Here is a 23,329-nt window from a genome sequence, read left to right on the forward strand (position 1 = left end):
ATTTATAGCAACTGTTGGAGCTTTACTAGGAATATATACCAAAATTTTGTACATTCTTTGTTAAGCATTTTTCAGGCCGTATTGGTTTATGTTTAATGTAATTCAATGGTATTCACAAAACGAGAGAACAAAAGTTGATTTTGCCAGCCTCCTCATTTTACAAGCTGCGATATTTCGCACAAACTGGGTAACTTCCAAAGGTTGTAATCCCACAAGATGGTTGCGTGGAAGTCCGGCGAGTGGCTTATACTTATTTTATCTCTTCGTTCCGGTGCCCCGAGACAGTGCCCATTGTGCGTTCCACAGCAAGGGGGGACGCTTCACTCGGTTACCACCTTTGGTAGACATGCTCGATACTCTTTCACCACCAGCAATGCGGCAAAGCGGCAAGAAGGACAATGGCCCCGCCAGATGTGCAAGGGTCAGAGAACTCCCGCAAAATAAAAGCAGCTTTGCAGGTGTAAATTTTTGTATCAAACATCTGCATTCGCCAAGGAACACTTGAACCCATTAAAAAAAACTATGATAGCCCGGCGGTACGCGCCGCGAATTCGAAGGTTTCCTCTAGATGCCATGCGGAGGCTGTACCCCTGAGCAATGGCTGCAATATATGTTACGACCACTTCGACTGGTGCATTCACGGACAAAGTCGGGTAACTTCCCAAGCCCGAGAGTACACCTGGGGGGTGCTAGTACCAATTAGAGTGGTCAGTTACCAGCCCTGTCCTAGTATCTTCCTTAAATTTGTACTCCGTGGTACAAACCGACGTGGTTGAATAGTTGTCACTATAGCGGATACCGAAAATGGTAGGTGGGGGTACATGTTGTTTTAATCTCGTGGTTCCCCAGCCGATTCAGGCGAATCTACCACGTCTTGCGAAGTGAAAGTGCTTGTAGAAACCATTTATCCCCTGCTGACACACGGGCGCTTTAACCCGTTTGGCTAGTTGGGGCCCAGAAGTTACAAACCAACCCGAAGGGGTTCGAGGCACCAACCAAACGGCCTTCCATGGCAGCTTGTAGGCAAGCGCCCATTGTTTATTACCCCAACAAAGGCGTCAAGGGGGTTACGGGACACCTGTAGCCAGTAACCTGTAACCTGAACCTTTTACCTGTCGAGATGGTTACAGGGCGCATGCACCCAATAAAGTAATGGGTTGGTGTACGGCTGCCAAAAATGCAAATCTTGTACCTGTCGAAAGTAATGCTTAAATTCGTCAGTACGAGCTGTTTTATTTGTAACTGTACAAATTGAAAAAACTCTATGACTACAACACACCATCGGGACAAACCGTACTTCCCAAAACGTAAAACCACTACTTACAGGCTCTTACCAGAATTGCAGATAAGGCACCGATACTATTGGTTATTGAATAGTAAGACATGTAATGCTATTATACCTAAGTAAAGCGCACGTTCTAAAAAAATGTCTTGTTAAGCATGTCGCATTTCAATCGCATAAAAGTCCGGCAAAGACGCGGTTCTAACCAACAAGTAATTCCTGAAAGGGCACCTTTATTAATTGTGGTTGTCCCTATCGCCTTCACCATGTGCATTATATTCAAGTGGTAGTAGCCCAAAAATAAATTGTTTCAAAGAGCGAACTTCTTTTGCTGGCGAAGCATCAACGACTGCGGCAGAGTCTTTTAGTGCAACGCAATCCTACGCGAATTCACGGACTTTTCTTGGCCGCTAGAAATGCGCCATCAGCCATGCTAATCAAACAGTCACACAAAGTCATCCCCACTATGAACCCAAATTACCACTACAATAGCTAGAAGACAGGCTCCATCTGATCTTTAAATCTGGTGCTTAGACGCTCGAGTGCGGAGAAGAGGACCATGCTGTTAAGCGCGATAGGCGGAAAAGTTGTGGGACTTGACGTACCGTTGCTGGGCGTTTGTATACTTTCCTCTACCCTCCGTCTGCGCCGCGCAGCCCTCGGTAGACATAGTCACCATCATTGCCCTCGAATGATGCCCTTACACCACAGTGTACCTCTCTGCAGAAACGATACCGGCGTTAACAATAGGTCATATAAAATTAAAAGGCAGTAACGAGACTTCCTACTAGATTTTCAATAACCGATGCAAGGCATGTAACCAGAAATACAATTAATGTAGGGTGCCTAAGTAGAGAAAAAATGCCAAAAATATTTGGAAATATTCATTATATTTTGGTTTCAAATTTCCCATAGTCTGCTCTCCCCCACCAGCTCGGTCCGGCTAGCCGCGAAGCATTCCATGCGGAGAAGTATCAGTGAAAACAAGCGTGCGACCTCTATTATCGTGCAATATTTCAGTGTATTCCAAGATTGTAAGTCTCTTTCTTGCAACACCTCCGGCGATGATACACGCAACATCCCAATTACGATAACGGGGGAGAATGAAAATTCAAAACGGAGAAATGGAAATCCTAAAGTGAGTACAGAACTAAATAGAAGCACGCAAGGAACCGCAAACAAAGACATAGTGTCTCTTGTGTTTCTTTTGTATGCGTTGTTGCATACAAAGAAGAATAGCTTAAGCCCGAGGCTTTTCAAAACGAGCCTCCTGGTATGTTCTCTTGTTCGCCTTAGTTTCTAGCGTGGGAAAAGGAGTGTCCAGGTGTTTTATACCTTCTCCGCACGGGACTAAATCGACGTGAGACGACGACGACTTAAGACTACGACAGCGCGAGCGGCACGGTGCTCCTCCCAGAAACAATTAAATGCATATTTAGGCCAAGATGTTGCAGAATAAACACTGCTAAATAGTGAAGCTGTCGCTTCTTTTCAGGGTTACAAACACCACGTAAAGATAGCCTGACATCTTCATCCCCATAAGCACAGATGGCTGTACCTTCTGTGACATGACCAATAAATATAGCCACAGCTACCCGCGCTCTTAGCTGACCGTAAGTTCATGTTGAGCAAAAAAGGTTAATGTGGCCGCTAAGTTCTAAGCAGCTGCCTCAACGCCCACTTAGAGGTAATGCTTGTTGCATACTAAGAATTGCGCGGATGTCGTAGGCAAGTTTATTTCGTTGTTTTTATACCATGTGCTCAAACGCCTGTACTATGTAGCATGTGCTCAAACGACAGCCATGCACGTGTGGTTGGTAGCGCTGGCAGCCCTGGACATCAATTTCTTGGTTGCCTATCTGCAGCACTAAAGAATTGTCCGACCGAAAGAGAATAACCAGCAGCATGTTAAACTTAGGTGTCACTTGCCACCAGGAAAGACAGTGGCTTGAAAAAAAAAACATTATTTTTGGCGAAGAATCACAATACGTCTGCCACAAATATTTCAGCTTGTTTCTGTGGGGTTTTAAGGTATATTCTTGGATGCTCAAGGATGTCGTTGCCACTCTTGATAAGCGATTGTTCGAATTTATACAAGCAATAATTAGTAGATTCAAAAAACAATGTTAATTTGTGTGTTCACGAGTCGCAAAACGTTGATTTTCGGCCTAACACGGCGTCGTTACCATACAAGCGTTGTTGTCTCAAAGACAGAATGTGGCGACTCTGCACGTCGCCGATTTTATTTCAAGCTCAGGTGTACAAACCACCCGAAGGTTGTTTCGCACTACTCCATAGCTACATTTTTGTGGCATCCATTTATCTGTGGCATAATTTCATGTGGCGGATTGGTGAGGTTTAGAAGAAGCAACTTTCGTGTGTGTTTTCAGACCAGATTACTTGATGAGTGGAAAACGTGGCACTTTTGTTACAAAATTGAATTACCATCCCCTATATGCGTACACTTCAAACCAACTGCTGTTGTCTCCACACCGCTCCAGCCACTTTTCCGGCCATATTCGGCGGAATCGCAACAAAGGAGCATACCTCCGTGGTCTATATAGGTGCTTGACTATGACGCACTGGATAAGAAATATTTTGACAACGTACGGCACGCTGTAATTATGAAATAGAGGCATTGTCCTGTATGCAAATATTGTATTCAGTGCTTCTGCATACCCCGTTCGGAATTATATCCAACAGTTTTTTCGTAAATACTTATTCCTGTTTACAAGAGTTCAAAACAGCGGTAATGACGGAATAAAAACTTTCCAAAGAGTGCGCTGACTAAAAAAGTTGTTCATTTGCCATCGGCAAGAACATATGTTTTGAAGAACGACATAGAAATATTGATGACCGCAGATGAGCGGGTAAGGTGTTACTTGTCTTTACATAAAAAGCTTGGACACTACTGGAGGAAAAGAACGAGAAGGCATAGAACGATGTATATGAAACCTGGAAGTGCAGGGAAAACGACCAAGGCAATAAAAAGATGAAGTGAAAGAATTACACACAACGACCTGGAAAAAGAAAATGGACGCGAAGACACCCTTAGATACCTACATGATCAGGAAGAAGAAGGTCACAAGAGAAAAATTCCTCGATAATACCAAAAAGAGGGCTTTGATTTTTTTGAAGCCAGGGTGCTTTGCTTGCATACAAATCTTATATGCGCAAGCCGGTGCAGGCAGAACTGTGCGCAGGCTTGGCAGGAAGCCAGAAACCAGGCTACCAATTGTAACGGAGTGCAAAAGTATACGTCCAGTCCTCAGTGAAGGAGCCATCCAGCTTCTTAAAACCCTTGCTTTTAAGGTTACGAAACACTGAATTGGACAGAAGTAGAGGTTAGTAAAAGAAGTTTACAGTTTTTATGTGGAAAATACCGAGAACAATCGCGGAAGACATGTGAACAAAGAAGTAAGACTACCACAAAAATTTCATAAAGGTATATGTTATACCTTTATTTTTTAATTTTCTTGTAACATTTGGCGAGGTGATTGTACAGTCGCGTTACGACTCAGGCCACTGTGCAACGCCACCCCGTTAAAAAGGGGAAGCCAGTAATCATCATTATTTCTTTGAATATGCAAGAAGCTCCGGGAAAGAATACACGAAAAAAGATAATGGCAAAAACACCAGAATATTCTTACTGGCTCTAATATACCCCAGCTTTTATATTTCTTAGTTAAGAGACACTCGAACATTATCAAAAGACATATGACGAAAAATACAGCGTGATGTTCTCCTTTTTTTAGCTTCTTTTCCTGTGAAAATTTGAGCGGCTTTTCCCTGTGAGCCATAAAACATATGCGGTCAAGTTTTGTGCCCGCAAAGGCTACCTTGAACCGAAGGTTCCAAAAGAGGAGCGTCGTTTTGAAGCGTCGTACTAGTGGCATGCAAATGCATGTATTCCTTGACGGTGGCTTCGCCGTGAGGGGCGGAAAAATGTAAAAGACCCACGCCTCACCCCCCCCCCGCCCAACCAGTGGTTGCTTCTGGTGCAAAGCGAGCCCAACAGTAACTGTCATTTTGCACCATAAGCATGCGTTGTTCATGTGCGTTGGAGGGCCGCCTGCGTGTTTTCTATACTTCTACGCCCCTCGGGGTGAAGCCACAACCAAAGAATACATGCATTTGCATGACCCTGGGGTTACTGGTGTATTTTGACGACGACACGAGTCTTTTCTGTGATTTTTCTGTCTTTTATCTGCTTGTAAATTGCGGCAGCGACGATAAACAAATTACGTGAGAGAAAGTGCGCTGACATATCTGTCCGTCACTTCAGGTCAGTGGTACACTATATGAGCTATTGTTGTTTTGAACATGAACGCGAGAATAGGCTGCATACACAAGAAATTGAAACTCAGAAAATTGCCTTCTTGCCATGGTGCCTCCCAAGAAAATCCTTGCCGTGTAGAATTGGGTGTATTTTTGCATTCCAAGCAATGAATAGGAGACAACGACCTGAAAAAAGAAGTTGGACGCGAGGACATCCTTATATATCTACAGGATCAAAAAGCAGAAGATCAAAAGGGGAAAAGCCTTGGGTAATACCAAAAACAGGGCTTTGCTTTTTTGAAGCCAAGGCGGGTTGCTTGCATACAAATCGTATATGCATTTAGCCTGACCCGGGCCTCTGTGGGCTCTGTTGTGCCTTGCATGCTAGAAATGTTCATAAAGAACCGCACAAAAATTCAATAAGTGAAGTAAAAACAACAGCTTGTCGAATGCAATTAATACTCCCTGCATACAGCATCTATTCTGCCTAATAAAGAAGGCCGTAAAATGTACTCCTTGATCGGTGTGTTTTCACACTGGGCCAACAAGGCTGTGAGCCGACCCGTGAAGTTTAAAAAGACAAGGACCGTTATTTATGAGATAACTACTCAAACATCTAAAGGCTGTGCGAAGACGGTACCGCGTATCACATTCAGCACACGTATAGGCAAAAGTATATAGACCGCACATGATTCTAGATAAATAGACGTACTTCAAAAATAGATAAATAATTTAAACTAGATAAATAGACAAGACTACATAAATAGACGTACTTCGTACTTGCTTTGTCACGGCCACATCGACGCGAGTTGCATTAGCTTACATGGGTCAACGCAGAGAAGAAATATATAAGGTGTTCATAACATAACAAAGGGCAGTTGTGCAAACGTCACTTCACCAAATAAACTAAAAGGGTGCATACTTTTTATTTATTCAGCACCGCTTAGCTGTGCGTGTCAATGGTGGCGTAATTTTTTATTTGTTTTCCACACAACGCCCTGCCTAATTCTCCGCCAATTCCCGTACTGCGTAATATTTGTATTCTTTTTTCCCCATGTGCGGCATTAATTAGCGGATCTTGTTTTTTTTGTTTATTTTCTTTGGCATTTCCGAAGGCTGAAAAAGCAAAAAAAATATATGCCAATTAGCACATTTGCACTTACATCTTCTCATGTCTTCATCTGTTTTAAATTTAATAAACTTCCTCAAAACAAACTACACCCCATCAGGTCTCAGACTGCTGTTACTACCGAAAATATCGAAATAAATTTCGAGAAGTGAGCTGCTTTGTTTTATACGTGATTAGGTATTTTGTGTTGCAATTTTCGTTGAAACATCAATTTCTTTGTTGCATGTCTTTCGATTTGTCTTGTATCCCTAAGGCTGTGCATAAACCCTCTAAAGTGTTCTTCATGCACAAAACAAGTGGCCCTACCAGCAAAATATAAGTGGGAATTTTCGTCCCCTTTTTTCACTTCTGAGATTCGTGTAATCTGGAAATTCGTGTAGAAATAGCTGCAACAACTCCGCACCAGCAAAAAAAGAAGAAACGTGCGAAAACCCTGTCAGAACTGTTGGCCTGAAAATATTTTTTCCCTAATAAATAAGTTGACCTTTGAATACCATCCCGAAAATTTGTGTAATTATGATGGTGGCAATTTTACAGCTTTCAGCTAAACATGGACATATTAGGCTTTTTCTGGCCCTCTTCAAGTTACTTTATAACTGTTGCTGAAGTGCTTTTTACAGGTTTCTTCTAAAAGAATGATCCTGGCCCTTTCGAGAATAGTAAACTCAGTCGAGCGGGCAGCTTGCACACCATAATAGCGTGTTAGTCGGTTATGGGGCCAGAGTTAGGAAACCTGTTTCATTTACAGCGGAAAAAATTGAGAAAAACCCGGGGTACTCCAGCTCGTGCAAAGATTCTTTAAGCAAAGAATTTTATATTTCCCGCGTTTTGCAACTGGTCATATTATCTCTGACAAATGGGAGCCTTAGAAGGCGCTGGTGCAACAAGAAACACATGGTGCTTGCACTGAAAATTTATTGAAACTGTTTTAAAGCTCGTATGTTTATTTTATTTCATGCGCTTAAAGTTTAATGGCCCAAATATAAAAGATACTAGGTGTTATAGCTGAAATTGTAAGTATATTTCTTAGTTTTGACTACTGTTACACTCCTGGTCCAGTAATCTATGTATTGTTTTTATATCGAGGCCATAAGCTCAGTTAATATACCTGTTTTAAGGGACACATTCCAGATTTGTGTGCTTTTAACGGCGTCACTGTTTATTTTCCATCTTCAGGGAAAAAACATACTTTGTCTTCAGAGATTTCATTTGAAATTTATGTCGGTAAAACAACGAATTTTTTTTTCAGCGCTAAGATTAATCTGTTCAGTCGGACGCATTCCTGTGCTCAAGGACAGGTGAGTAATTTATGTTTTAACTTGCAATTTTTATAGAGCTATTGATCGGGTAAAGTCAATATAGGATCTCATAGTAGGCACACTAGCCTTGCGGTCTTATCTCCCAGTTGCATTATTTGCTACGTTTTTATCGTCCTCGATGTATTACCGATTTACTCACTTATCTCGACATTTCACTCCACTATGAAGAGATCCTTTATTGCAATTTTTAAAGTGTGGAAGAGGCAAGGCAATTTGATCGCCCTTAACCATCATCCTCACCAACATGATCGGCTCACTCAGGTGCACTGCAGGTCGAAAGCCACTCCCATTGATATCCAACCGTTCCTTTCCAGTACTGCTCATGTACACATTTGCGCCCCCCACTTTTTCATATCATCCATACATTAAAAAATGCATTCCCCTTGTTCTAGACCTGTCTCCTGGTACCCACTATGTTACCCTAATTATCTACCGGTTGTCGGCTCGTCGCACTACATGTCCAGCACAAATTCATTCCTTTTTTAATTCAGCTGTGATATCTTGTACCCTGGTTTGTTCTCTGGTCCAGGTAGCTTGTTTTATGTCTCTTAGTGTTACTCCTAACATTATTTGTTCTATGGCACCTTCAGCCATCTTCAGCTTAAAATTTTGAAGGAGCACGAGTAGCTTATATTTCATTATTTGGGAGCGTTCGCCGAGTGCTCCCCATTCTATATCAAGTCTGCACCGGATTTCTCCCTGGTGGTCTGGTTCAGCATTAACCGTCTGTCCGAGCCAGTTATATTTATTTATTTCTTCTGGCGTTTTGTTTTCGAAGCTAAAAAGCACATGGTTTCCATGCCTATTCCTCGTACTTTATATTTATTCATATTCGTTTTTGGCCCCACACTCATGCTTTACAAATAGTCCGTCAAGCATTGTTTTCAAATCTTGTGTAGTCTCACTAATCATGACTATGTCCTCCTAAAACCTCCACTGACCCACGTATTTCTCGTTTATTGTGTGTTGTAAGTTTTCCCACTCAGAATATGTAAATTCTTCCTACAGATACGCTGTGAATAGTGTTAGTGAGATGGCATCTCCCTGTCTTACGCGCCTTTCCTATCTGGAATTTATCGATTTGCTAGTGGAGGGTTATCCTCAACATACATTACTCACATATATCTTCTAGATGTTAATGTACGTACGCTCTATTTCCACGTCTTTTAGTGTTTCTAACACTGCTGCGGTGAGTACGAAATCAAACGCTTTCTCACAGTCTAGAAATGCCATGTTAAAGGGTTTAGTGTATTCTTCATTGTTTTCTATCACTTTGTTGACATCTTGAATTCGATCCATGGTTGAGTACCCTTCCCTGAATCCAGCCTTTTCTCTGTGTTGTTGGGATACCAGCGGGTAACCAATGCGGCTAGTTTCAAATTTGGTAAACAGCCTGTAAACAGTTTCAAACAGATCGGCAATACGTTATGAGATTTGTTTTTGAGATCTGCGCAAGGAAGACGTTTACACGTGTTTCGATGCAGAACTCTAAAAGATGCGTATGCATAGTTATTGGGAAAACTCATCACCAATTTTTCTTGTTGAAGAGGTGTTGATTAGCCAAGATATCTTTCCGACACAATGCTACAGCAGTACGACAACATTGGTATCGCATTTTACTAGATTTTTCTTCGTGCAGCATCCGCTTCACCTTACTGCCGCCACTTACATTCAGTGACGTGGGCCCGAACATCCAGGGCTACCGGATTGCCCCGGACGTGGAAGTTATATTCCGCAAAATGCGCGCATCTTGGTCTACAAGTATTGTGTCGCCGACGCACAACTCACGGAATTCCTACATCTGCTCCCGACGTCATTCTTTCTGCTAGAGTGTGGTGTACTTTTGAAGACGATAGTCTTTTACGGCAGAGCCATTTAAGCTGTATCTTAATAGGCCGGCGTTACAAAAAAGCAAGCAAAAAACTCCCCCGGCATACGGCACACGGCCCTACATCCGCGAAGTGTCTTTAAGAAATTACGAAGCGCGGGTGAGCATGCGACTGCTGACGAGCTCCCGGCGTCGTCGAGATTTGAGCGTAGAGTGGCGCCACGAGGGGTTTTCCGCATTCGTCCTCGCCGTATTCTGCACAGCGTGCCAGCTGTGCGCCGGTCGCCCCTTGGAATTATCCGTACAGTCGGGGTCCTACCAGCGCTCGTGTACGTATAGTTCTCCTCCTGTCGAGCATGTGCAACCTGGGCTGTAGTCCCCTAGTCATGTTGAACCAACAAGCACAAACAGCCACTTTAGAGCGGTTGTTTCACCCACGTGAACTCTTTGGTCAGTGGGCCTGACTCTCTCAGCAACGAAGACATCTTGGCAGCGGGTAATGTTGCGGGTGACAGTGTTCGATTGCCGTTCGTCCTACGAGCATCGTGCATAGACTGGCCCGTTCTGCCCCCTCTTTCCTAGGATTCCCACGTAGCGTTCAGAAAAGCTAGAAATAAATCTAGCTGTGCTATTTTTGCAGTCTTGCACAAGTATTGCCATTAGCGGTAACTTTTTGTCTGTGGATGGGGGGGGGGGGGGGGGGCGTCAACTTAAAGGAGCACTGACACCAATTTTCGGCGTTGATATTATTGCACAGTTCGCTTCCTTCACTCAACATAATACCCTGGCTGAAATATGAGCGGCCTGCGACGCGAAGAACGTAGTTCAATTGGATCTCATTTATCGCACCGACGGAGCAGCGCGCCGAGCGGCACTCAGCAAATGGACATCAGCGTGACGTCAATCCAAGAGCGGAAAAGAAGTGACGCGACAGCGCTCGTCAAAAACTCGTGACGTCCCTTCACGCGCGCGACCCCACGAGCGGCGAGCGGGTGCAACACCCTCTCAAGCGGGCGCCGGTGACGTCCGCACAAAGCGGTGACGTCTGTCCGTGAGTCTGTCATATGCGCCGTTCGGGATGAAAGCGCGGGAATTTGAAACAAACGATTTTCAGGCCGTTCAATGTAATTAACTATCGCGCGCTGAAGTATTTGAAGGGCTGTTTCGGGTTCGCCAGACCATTAAGCATCGATAAAAACAATAAAAGTGGAACATGAAATTTTCGTGTCAGTGCTCCTTTAAGAACAAAAATTGCAGCAGCTTTGTCTGTCGATTTCCTCGGCCCCCGAATGAGCCAACAGTCAAAAGGTTGAAGGGTTTTCTGAACGAGGCCTTGTAATTGGCGAAACCTTCTGAAACGAATAAATTTGATGCTATATTTTCTAATTGTCAACATTTCTGTGCAGAAAAGATACATTGGGCCTATAGGAGAAAAAAACGTCCCCATAGAAGAGGCACAGAGCAAAAAAAACCGTCAGCATAGACGAGGCACAAAACAATTCTGTTTCATTTTAAATACGGGTGTGCGCGCTTGATGCTTGCCGTAGCATAGGAAAACGTTTTTACCCAACAACGTTTTTACCCAAAACATGCAAAAAGAGCTGGCTCTATACTCAACATTGTTGCACATTCTAACGGTAATGAAAGGAACAGTAGATCACGCGCGAGCAGGGAACATTAGAAAATTGCATTCACTGAGCAAACGTCCACCGATCCTTTTCTGGGAAGAGCGAGACGTGAACGTAAGAGCATGAGTAGTAAAAAAGAGAGAAAAGGCATTTTCACGGGAGGAGTGGCTGAAGAGTATACACTTTCGATGAGGTATGCAACGAAGTGAACACTTCAGCGGACATTTTTTTCTTTCACCTAGTTTGTTAGAAGACTGAGGCAACAGAGCATGTTTCTTCAGGGAACCGTGACGTTGCTTTTCTTCTTGTGGCTTACTAACTCTTCGGAGCAATGTTTCGGCACACACAAACACTATTTCTGGTTTGAATGTTCTTCCCGATTAGTTTGCCTCCCACAGAGACCATTGTTTTAAACAGGATCGTAATCGGGCACAAGAGACAATAGTAAAATTATTCAAGGTGAGGGCGAAGAAATGCGGCACAAAAGAGCGAAAAACGGACAGGCACGCGCTGCCCTGGCCACATCTCCATTTTGAGGAAAAACCCAGATCATTTACAGTGTAATCCAGGTGGCACGAAACCATGACGAAAAAGAAGAAATAAATTCGTAACCCAATCACTGCCATGCCTGTAAAGCGTGTGTATTTCCCGTCTTGGTATACAAGCGTTTTATTTTTATATTAGAATTATCGATCATTTAAAACTGATGTGGAAACGTATATTGATGCCGTGGTTGGATGTTCGCCTCATGTGCTATGTCTCGATTATCAGCCTCATTGATCTATTTTTTGTTTTTAAAACGCCGTCGTACCTTTCTAACTCCCAAAATAGGCGCACAGGTGCGTATGCAACAGTATTTTGAAAATGACTATGCTGATAACCATTCTGTGTCCGCTGCTGCTCTGACAACCTCTTTTTCAGGCACATTCTTGTTTCCCTCTCGTTTATGTGTCCACACCGAGGCAGCAGCAGAAACACAACACCCGTTGGGCATTTGACTGTTGGGGCGTAATGGTTTATCGTGCATGCATTTGTCCCGGTAGTCTGGGCAGCTAATCGTCGATCGACCTTCCTGGAAATTGTTTCTACATTGCATGAGGGTTCGTTTCTGTTCTGTACTGTTCGTTTCTCGGTCTTTGGTCCCAGTACTTCTCGTATTGATCATTATTGGTGAATATTCACCAACTCCCGCCGTTACAGTCCTCTCCCGTATTTTATGACCATAGGGGTTAAAAACTATTATAGATATTGGCGCAAACTTTTTTGGTCAATAAAAAAAATTCAATCACATTACCATAGATCCATTGTATGTCGTAATATTCCCGTTATTTTTTGTAGGAAGTTTTTATTTTCGTTCTATTTTTTATTTTTTAATCAAAGGCCTAACATACTTGCCCAGTTATAAGTAACATAGACGCACTCGTTAGAAGCCTTTGGCGGGGAACAACATGACTACCGATTTCGGGTATGCCAATGGTATCATGAAGTATCCTTGCCGTCGTAGAGATGTTGATGCTTCCTTATTGTGGAAACTGTGCCTGTATATTTTTGTTATTATAATATATTTTTATAGCGTCGTTATTCGCAATATGCGCCTTCCGCCATCCTCAAAAAAAACTAGGAACGCTTCGCGGCCTTGCGCAATATAGATACGTCGCCATCTGGAATGCCTTCTGCGTCACTGTGTCGTCGTGAACGCTCGTTCCAAACAACCTAAGCGGCGGTGGCTGACGAAATGTAAGAAAATATACCTCAAAGACTCATTGTGTGTTAGTTTAAGAACTATATAGTCAAGGTACGCTTTTTATGGCTAGGCAAAACAAAATACACTGGTCAGGGTGCGGCAAAAAGCTCTTGCGCCAGCGAACAAGAATGATTGGAAAAGCGGGATCCGAGAGGAGGTACAAATGGTAGGAGAAATAGTGTAGCTGTGTGTGTCTCTGTCTTGAGCGTCTTGAGCGTCACATAACCGATCGGGATGTCATGGCGGCGTCTATGTTTGGCTTCAGACCTCACCTCGACACCCAGGACATCCTTATCCAGATCGAAAAACAGGTCGTGACCCCGGCCATCCGGAACTCCCCCGCGGCGGTGTTGGCATTGGCCTTCAAGGGGGCGTTTGACAATGTGTCTCACTCAGTTATTTTGGCCCACCTGCAAAAGCTGCATGGCGGGGACGCACGTATGCATACGTGCGAAACGTTCTAACAGGCCAGTGGTGATCCACGTCGGTGAAGCAAAGTCACACCCCATCACTGCCGAGCAGAGGCACTCCACAAGGAGCAGTACTCTCGCCAATGCTCTATAATATCACCTTAATCAAACTGTCACAAGTCCTTGTGGCTCTTCCAAAAACGAAGCATGGGATCTATGCCGGCGAGGTGACAGTCTGGACAGACACAGGCTTATGGGGGGACATGAAAGCTTGCCTTCAAGAAGCGGCCAATGTGGTCACTGAGCGCGCCAAATACTGCGGACTCTCTTCCACCCCGCAAAAGTCGGAACTCCTCGTGGTCCGACCAGGGCGACCCACACGGGACCCACCCCCACCTGTCGACATACAACTAGAGGGCCACACTATTCGCACTACACTTGAAATCAAGATCCTTGGAATGATCTTCCAGCACGAAAAACGAAACTCCACTCTCGTAACTCGCCTAAAACACACTATGGGCCAGGTGCCTCATATGCTGCGGAGGATCATAATGAAGAGGCGCGGATGTATGGAACATTTGGCGCTACGTCTCTTGCAGGCCTTCATTATTTCTCGCACGACTTACGCAGTCCCATATGCTCTTCCCAACAAGCACTAAGAAAAATTCGTGAATACAATATTTCGAAGGTCATGCAAGATTGCACTGTGCCTTCCCCTGAATACATCCACATCACTCCTGCTTCATCTCCGCATTCATAATACGTCATCGGAACTAGTTGAAGCGCATCTGCTACAGCAATACCAACGGCAGTCTTTCACCAATGCTGGCTACATGTCCCGTCAGAATTCGAAATAAATACACCCAGCTACAACGGCCCACTTCCAGAGCCCCTACCCAGACATACACAAGAAGGCATTCAAGTCCAACCGTTACGGAGTAACATGCGCCCGGAACACCACACTGGACGACGCAAGCCTTCGCGGATGCCATCTCACGGCAGCAAAGTCAAGATGCTGATGCAGTCTTCCCAGACGCGGCAGCATACTCCTCCTATCCAGCGTTCGCCTTGGCAGCGAGCCCCGCCCAGGAAGACCGGCTATCACTGCCTCTATAAAAACATGCTGAAGCTGAAGCGGCGGCAATAGCGATTGCCATCTCCTGAACCAAGGCTACTGCTGTAGTGACGGACAGCCAAAAGGCCTGCCGGCACTTCCAGTCCAAAACGGTGCACGCTGCACTTGCGCAAAACTACTCCGCCACCCCCGCAGCGACAGATCTAGATCGTATGGACTCCAGCCCATGTGGGAGTGATAGGGAACGGGACGGCCACGACCTTGCGCGAGAAATGACACGCCGCACGAGGAGTGCAAACGCGGTCTCTGAGAGATTTACTCCCCTGCTTGCATACAGAGAAATCATCCAACATCTGCGCCTTGCCTGACGCTACTTTCCCCCTCCTCACCGTCACCAATCTATCGAGAAGGCACACTACTACTATGCCTTGCAAACAAACACCTTTCTCCACCCAAAAAGAGTCTGCCACTACTCCTAACAAATTACTTCCACCATCTCCCCAAACCGAATCCGTACAACTCTCCCGAGCTCTGGAGGTACGCGGCGCCCCAGGTTTGTCCTACCAGCTTCGACTGGTGGAGCATGATGTAACGTCTGGCAAGGAATATGGGGTCCTGGACTGAGGACTCAATCACCTGAAGACGCAATAAAATTTCCTACAAAAAATATATTTTTATCTTCCTCCTCCTGCACCGTGCACGAAGCGGCTCGAAGCTTTAGCGACAGAGCGGACGGCACCTCCGATGCGAACCTTGTCCCCATTTTAGGCAGGGACAGGCTCATTGTCATACATTGACATTACTGGTCATTATCGTTTAGTCTGAACCCGCTTCCCACCCGCGTCGCCATCTTCCAGTAAGCGGCATCTGGTGGTCTGGCAACTCCAAAGACCCACTCGTATTCAAAGCCACTTGTGGACAGCTATTGCTATCCAGGGCGCTGTTCCCCTGGGTGTTATAGATGTCAAGAACGAACGGACCTGGCGCAAATGATAGGGCAATGTTCGTAAGTGATCACAAATGGCCGCACAATCCCTAACAGTGAGCAGTGGGAGACCGTGCTGCTCAGCTCCTGCCCGGAAGATCAGCCCTGGTCTGTCCAGCTGGCTGAGGACGCTGCACGAACGCAAGGGTTCATGGACGACGACGAAGCATCACAGTAATCAAACTGAATGAAGTTTAGTCTCTTTCTCTCTCGCGCGCGCTCCTAAAACAAAAACTGTTCCTGGTAAACTTTCTGAAAAAAAAGTGAGATACTTTGTCCTGGGTGATGGCTTGTATTTGATATGTTTTACTGCATGCATACCAATGGGTAATTTAGGGGTGAATATTGGCCGGAAAGGAGATTGTTCCACAATCAGCAAATGTTTTCTCCGGCATTTCTGCGTTTTTGAGTGTCAATAAATTTTTACGGATTTTCCACAATGGTGTAATTGAGTTAAAATGCTTCACTGGCTGAGATATTACCTTTGGTTTGCTAAAATGGTTTGAAAATGCGAAATATTTTGTTTTTCCTGAATGGCGTACCTATGCAAAACAAACAAAAATCTTGTAAAAATTCCGCACAGTGCAGCTCAGTGCCTCAGCATGATGTCAACGAAAAAACTGGTGGTGATTTAGAAGGAAGTGATTTCTGATATTTGTTTCCCATACATAAGTTTTTTTTAATCTGTGGAAATAAAAGAAATCTGCTAAAAGAAATAATTTTGAAGGGCAAAAATTTTTTGAGGGCGCAATTTCGGTGATACAAGGATAAGGCACAATTATTGCTGAAGGAATCCATGTTGGTCGATTTTACGGCTGGGATTTTTGGCATGGAATGACCCTGTAACATTATGGCGTTTTTGCGTTGGAATGCACGACCAATCCAGGTTTTTCTGCCTGCGCTGGCATGTGACTATATAGCTTGCACCAGCCACGCGTGTCAGAGGATATTACCTAGGCTCGAAACACTTAGATGACTTTATTCAGCTGTTTTTCTTATACAGGCTAGAAACAATAACGACATTGCCGATATTTTGGTGCCGATTACTGTTTATGGGGTGAAATAATTCTTTTCCTAGCCACAAGGGCTACTTCTCACAGTTTAGGTGAAACATCAGTAAATAAAAATTGTGCATTTATTTTGAAATATTTTTGCCAAAAATTTGTGTGTGAATGATTCTTGTCATTAACGTTAGCAAACAAATTTTATTTTCAGTGTGACCCCAATGTTAAAGATTTCTGTGGGCCAGGTTGTAAGTGTCCCCGGAAGACAAAATTCTGTGAAGCCACTGGTAATCGGAAGAACGATCCTTACAATGACTTCCCTATGCCAAGAGCATCTGCAAATAGCCAGGAGAACCAGTAGTGTGCAATGCAAAGCAAATAATGATAGAGGTACTGCTTAATTGCAGATAAAAACACCGAATTAGAAACGCCATATTTCCAAAAATAAATGCAATGTGTGCGTATGAATTTGAGTTCATATACAGTTTTATACACACCTACTATTGCACTCTGGCTTTAAATTTTTCTGTCTAAAAAACCGTTTGTCTTAGTGAAAATTATTGGGAGTGATTGAACGCCGCTTTATTGCCATGTATCGGGTATTCTCCCGCTTGATATAGTTGACGGCGATCTTTCAAAATTGAAGAAGTCTTTCAAAGCATTCAAATGTTCGAGTAAAACATGATTGTTGAGTAACCTAATTACACCGCTCCGAAGCCCATGTTTAAATGAACGGTAGGGGATGAGGTACACAGTCATTAGAAAGAGTTTTTGACGCAAAAAATGCGCTGGTATCAAAAAATATTGCCACTATAAGAGGAAACTGACTATTAATATTTAAACATACATAAAAAAATTACTAAGACAAAGCACTTAATATGACGCCGGCATGCTCTTACCAAGCTGGCTGAAACCCATATTTTTTGCTGATGATCTACCATGGTTTATGTCACCTTTACCCTCCCTTAAATATCAACCAGCCATCAAATGCAGTGCAATGAGAATAGCAAATAAATGAAAACTCTGGTAAAATGACAGTAAAACTATATATCGTTTATCCAAGAGTAAAAGTCAATGCTGCTAAAACAGTATAATGGCATCATAAAAAGAGAGCACGGGAACCAGATAAGGGAATCGTGGGTGTGCAACAATTGCTAACAGAACGAGAATTTTATTGGTTGATTGGCCCAAGTCTAAGAGAATATTGGGCTGCTCTTTACAGGAAATTGGTTATTTTATATTAGAGGCATTTTTTAACTGTGTAGAACTGTACGTAGAGGGATAGTTAGGGTGGGTACAATGGCAATTTTGTGCGTTGTAAGGTTTATTAGAGAGGATACGTTTCAGGGCATTGCAAGTCTGGAGAGGTTTTGCGTTCGCTTTGTGAAGGGTTCATCACAACTCAGAAACCAGGTGATGAAATCGCGCCGCTTTATGTATAAATAAAGATGAGAAATTATATGTCTGTAATGTATTTTCTTTAGAAAAAACAAAAAAACACATGCGTTTAGTGTGATGACCCTATTCAGGCTTCAAATAGTCTGTGGAAGTTTCGGTAGACGTGCGCAACCTCTTTTTTATTTTACACTTGTGTATTCAACATACTCGTCGTATCAGTGTACTGACCAATCTACCACCCATATAAAGGTGCTTGCCGGGCTTTTGAACAGTTATTTTGTTTATCGGATATATCAGACATCAGTTAGTTTATTCCGCTCTGAAGTGGGGTTGGGGTATAGGTAATTTATTATACCAATTTTTATCGTAATATTAGCGTAAAAAATGCGCGATGAAGAGAAGTGTAAAATTTGATGCATTGATTGTCCCCGGCGAGCCATGAAGCACCCAGTAAACATGCGGGATACACACCTGACTTTACAATTTCTTGACAACAGATTCTCTTGTTAAGTAAGTTTGAATAAACAGATCACCCATTTCGCTCTTTTAGCTTGAAGTTTTAAATTGCGAACTTTATTCATTATTCGTCTGCGTTGCGCTTGATCAGAATCCTTAATAAGCTAAACAATTGGTGTACCCATGGCTCAAGCGAATATTAGGATCAGTTAAGAATTTCGTCGGTTAGTGGTTGTCGGAACTACAATGCTTTTTTTTCTTGTAGAAACAGTGCGGAAATACGGAAAGCTGGAAGATTCTAGGTTGAAGAGTGGTTACAGAAATAGCTGATTGGTAATGGCAAAAGATTACAAATCTATTACAATATCTTATAGTTAATTATTTTATTTCTGCCCCAAAACTCAGTCACAAAAGAACTGAAGAAAAAACAGCTGAATAAATTTGCAACACAACCTCAAAAGGCGGCCAATCTGTTTTAGGGCTTATAGGCCATAATTCGCATAGCTCTCAGCCGATATCCAAAAAGCCACACCTTTCTTTTACACCTGTTTGAAGAAAACGGCGCGTATCAGTTTTGTTTGCTTCAGAAGTCGTGAAAGACGCTGGTGTTTGCTGTCTTTCCCACGTAAATCCATTTCTTCGTTCCTCCGTCCAGCTCTCGTGTTCTTCCAGCAATTGAGATAATCCTACGTTAAACATGGTGGCGGTTTTCAGAAGTAAATTTAATTTTTCGCGTTCCGCTCCTCTAGCCGTCTACCTGAACCTGATTTTACTGTGTCGCTTGAAATTCTTCCACGAGCTCGAACCAGCTCTGTTTGCATTTTGGGTCAATCAGTATTTCGGCGCATATTCTTTATTTGTTATGGCGAATATCAACCATAAATATTTTCCATTAAAAGGATGCTGCCTTCACACCTCATTATTGACCATTCGCTTTAAATGTGATGCATTATTATGGCTCAACAATGCTGAAAAGTAAAATGTGCGGTGCATGATTCAGTGGTTAAAAAATGTTTTGCCTACAAAAACGTTCCCTTTTAGAATTCTCTTATTTTTTAGCCGCGTCGCTGAATAGATGGATAGACGGACAGACAGAGAGACAGACCGCAATACATCCGGGCAGACAGATAGGCAGCTATAAATAGAGACCAAAGTGTTCGGGTTTAAGGGACCCAAAGTTCGCTGTCTTTAAAAGATACTGCTATTTCGTGGGAAATATTGCCCATTTATTATCAAACATAATGCTTTTATCCCACTACGGTGACGTTTCTGTGGCATAAATGTGTAGGACTGCGAGTAGACGTTTAGAGTATTCGACGTTAAAGTAAAATAGAGTTTTGCCGTGGTGCTACTCACAATTTTGAAGAAGATATCCAGCACTGCCAACAATTGAAGTTGTCCTGGCTATGTGTGAGGCGACATAGTTAAGAGAGTTTTCTCAAGACAGATGTCATGCCAGGGCACGTAGACTGGCCAACAATTTGTATTTCTGAACAAGTAAACGTAATTGCATCGAAGGAGTGCACGGTTGTTTTTTTACTGACAAAATGGATGTTATCGTAAACGTTTCGTTGGCCAGAATACAATCGGCGTTATCTTTTTGCAAACGCTATTACCGGTACATTTGAAGCAGGTACTAGAAGATGACCTTGTTTAGTAATGAGCTTTTAATATACAGATCGTAAAAAGAAATATTGCCTTCGATGTTAGTTTTTCGTATCGTTAAGACACATATTACGAAGCGACAAAACAAGTGCGCTCTGTTTTGACACATGCGAACAAACAAGCTTTATTTCTGAAGAGGTGTCTCCCATTTTCAGACTGCCTTTGCTCATGTTAAAAAATTCTTAATAGAACCGCTTGCCTAGAAATTCCGTTCTTCCAATGCTCTTCTGGAAATTATTCATGATTCAGCACACGTAATGCGTTCAAGAAATATAGCGATTTTGCAATAACAGGATACATGTTGAAATCATATTGAAATGTGTTGCTTGTGTGACAATTCGATCATCTTGTTTTTGAACACGCTGGATATGCTATTAGGTTAGCGTTTTTCTATATATCTGCTTTGTCTCTTGGCGGAAAATTATCCTAAGGTTTTGGAAATCTTACGGAATACGAAGACAGTTGTAATATTCTTTTAAAATGGAGATCGGCGGTTTTTAGCGGACAGTTATTTTGGGTATAGGCATTGTTTTGTCAACACCTAACTAATTTATTATGTAAATATATGCCTGTGTTATTACGTCTTTTAAATCTTTTAGGAGCAGTACTTAGAGTTGACAATTGTCAAACGTCTGCGGGTGCTTGTGTTTGCTAATACCACAATATTCACTGTGTGTAGTCGTGGGTATGCCTTAACTCTGTCTATCCCGAACCTGGTGCCAGGTTTGATATCATTTACATCCCATGACGTTTTTTTTGCAAACCATAATACGGCATGTATGCTTTGGTGGCATGTTCGCTATTAAAAATACGATTGGAATAGCTGAAAATTATTTTGCTTGTCAGTGCCGCTTTAGGGGAAGGTTACCCTTCAATCGGCGCACCATTCTTCTTTCTCTGTCCAACCCACTCAAACTTGACCATATAAAACCTTCAAATCTTTACAAAGATGTTGAACTTACCCTGTAATGATGAGAAGAGGGCGCCCGGATTGTCCTGACAAGTAAATTTATTATAAGCCCAAGTACAAGAAGTGCAACTGTTCGCTTCAATAGAAATGTCTTCATTGAATGATGCCCTTCTGAGCCCTGCCACGAACGGAGAGAAATGCCAGTATCGGGCATGTATATTATTTTGCTACAAACACTCCTTTCTTTATTTTTCCTTTTGTTCATTCTTCGTGTCTTTCTTTCTTCTTCCTTTCCTTATTTTTTCTTTCTTGATTTGTTTCTTTCTTTTGTATTTTCCTTCCTTCCTTTAGTGGTTTCTCTTTTTTTCTTTTGTTTGCTTGACAGTGTCGCAACATTTACTATTTTGCGAATTCTTTCGGCATTTACCCATCTCATTCGAGACTCCATGAGCTGTTGATCAGGCGGCTGATAAAGTGACTGGCAGACGCTGATACCGACAAACACATCGAAAGACAGACCAAAGTATTCTCCCTTACTTAGTTCAAGAAAGTCCATAGTCCGTAAAAAGGCGGCACATCAGGTTGTGCGTTAACTTCAGACTATTGGAATTTGTCACAAAAATACTAGTACTCACTCGGATGTATCGACGATGGCTACGACGACCTTCAGCAGGTGAATCCTTCACGTGGATGTGCTGAAAACATGGTTCTGGCATATTGAAGATGACGAGAGAGACCGTAAGACTGCCTTCATAATGCTTTACCAAATGTACAAACTCAAAGAAGCCTAATTTGACCTGTCGCATGGCACTGACAGTCTTTAAATCATAAACCAGTTATTGACAGCGTGCTGCCTTGTTTCCAGGAGAAAAGGTTTTTCTTTTTTGGCGAAAAGCTTCAAGGAACACGTCGCCACTTGCCAACTATGGTCGGTACTGGGGGCCATCTGTACGCCTAGAATAGCGCTAAAGCATGAAATCTGCTATACGTAATATCAGCATAGTTCTAGCACTCCCTTCTCAAGGCCGCTGCAGTACTTCCCGAACCGGCGAAAACTTCATCTATTACCCTAATTTCAGACGACAAAAGATACACAAAAACGTACGCTCCCCTACAGTGAACAGGGTTGTGCGCGTAGCTTGTCCAACTCGATTAAAATGTCCTGTTGAGCTACTTGCTACATTATGGCTGGCGAAAATAGCGCTAACTGGGCTCATCAATTAAGAAAGAACCACAACGCGCGTTGTTCGTCTTTGTTACTTTGCTTGTTCAGTTGGCGCTACTTTTGGTAAAGCTTGTCTACCAACGTGAAACCGTTAACCGATCCCCTGGAAATTACTGTCCAACCAAATTACATCAAATTTTACTATGGATGGCACAATGCGTTCGAGTGATTTTATATATGATTCTTATGTGCTCTTTCGTGTGGCGCCAACAGTGGGGTTTGTGGCGAGGCATGCAGCGACGGCAGCACGGCGGCTGATGCAAATGTTCAAATACATTTTTCTGTTATTTGGGCACCGTTTACGATAGGTTGTGTGCTTTGTCATTTGGCTCTGTCCCTTTTAAAAAGAGCGGCAAGTTCTATTGGGTGCCGGAAACACTTCGGGTAACCTTGATATTTCGTTGCGTTATGGATGATTGGTTGCACAGACAAAAGTAGTCGCAAGAAACGGGACGGTCTGCCCACAAATAAAGACTACGAAACAAATCAACTCCTGCTGAAGCTCTCCATATCCCACTAGATTGTGCCCCCGGTACGGTTTTAGCGGTTTTGTTTAGTTTATTTTAATTTTTTTAATGGCAAGGTTTAATTTTTCTGTAAAAAATACAGAAAGTGTGAAGGATGTTTTAAGGCACGTGAGGCGGCGCTCTACGGCAAGGAGTGAAGAGAAAATCGCTAGGAGGGAGTTTTGGCGCACGATGCCAACAGAAACACCCACGACGACACGCGTAACCCACTAAAAGCTTCGCTTCAAAAAGGCGTGCAATTATTTCTTCAACTCTGCTTATAAGGGCGTTTTGACGCACACTTCGCTTGCATAACAGAGCCACAAATGGTACCCACAACCAGCTCCCCCTTCCGCGTGGACGACGCTCACCAGTAGGCATACAAAAAGCTGCAACAACACCTACAAACGTGCCTGTGCTCCCTGATTTCAATAAAACCTCCGAAATAAATATAGAAAAGACGCCACTAAAAAAACTTTGGGTGCCA

General features: G+C 43.1%; 1 long non-coding RNA gene across 1 annotated transcript in view; it reads left to right on the forward strand.

The window, feature by feature from the left end:
* The window catches only part of LOC144141946 (uncharacterized), a 30,940-nt gene extending 13,817 nt beyond the window's left edge, over positions 1 to 17,123 (forward strand). The window contains exons 2-3 of the long non-coding RNA XR_013316767.1: positions 7,939 to 7,987; positions 16,894 to 17,123. This is a non-coding gene — a long non-coding RNA (uncharacterized LOC144141946). The remainder of the gene's footprint in view (positions 1 to 7,938; positions 7,988 to 16,893) is intronic.
* Positions 17,124 to 23,329: the final 6,206 nt, after the last annotated feature.

This window comes from Haemaphysalis longicornis, unplaced genomic scaffold (genome assembly GCF_048455015.1).
Source record: "Haemaphysalis longicornis isolate Haplotype H1 unplaced genomic scaffold, Haemaphysalis longicornis Haplotype H1 scaffold_6, whole genome shotgun sequence".
NCBI classification, from domain to species: Eukaryota; Metazoa; Arthropoda; class Arachnida; order Ixodida; family Ixodidae; genus Haemaphysalis; species Haemaphysalis longicornis.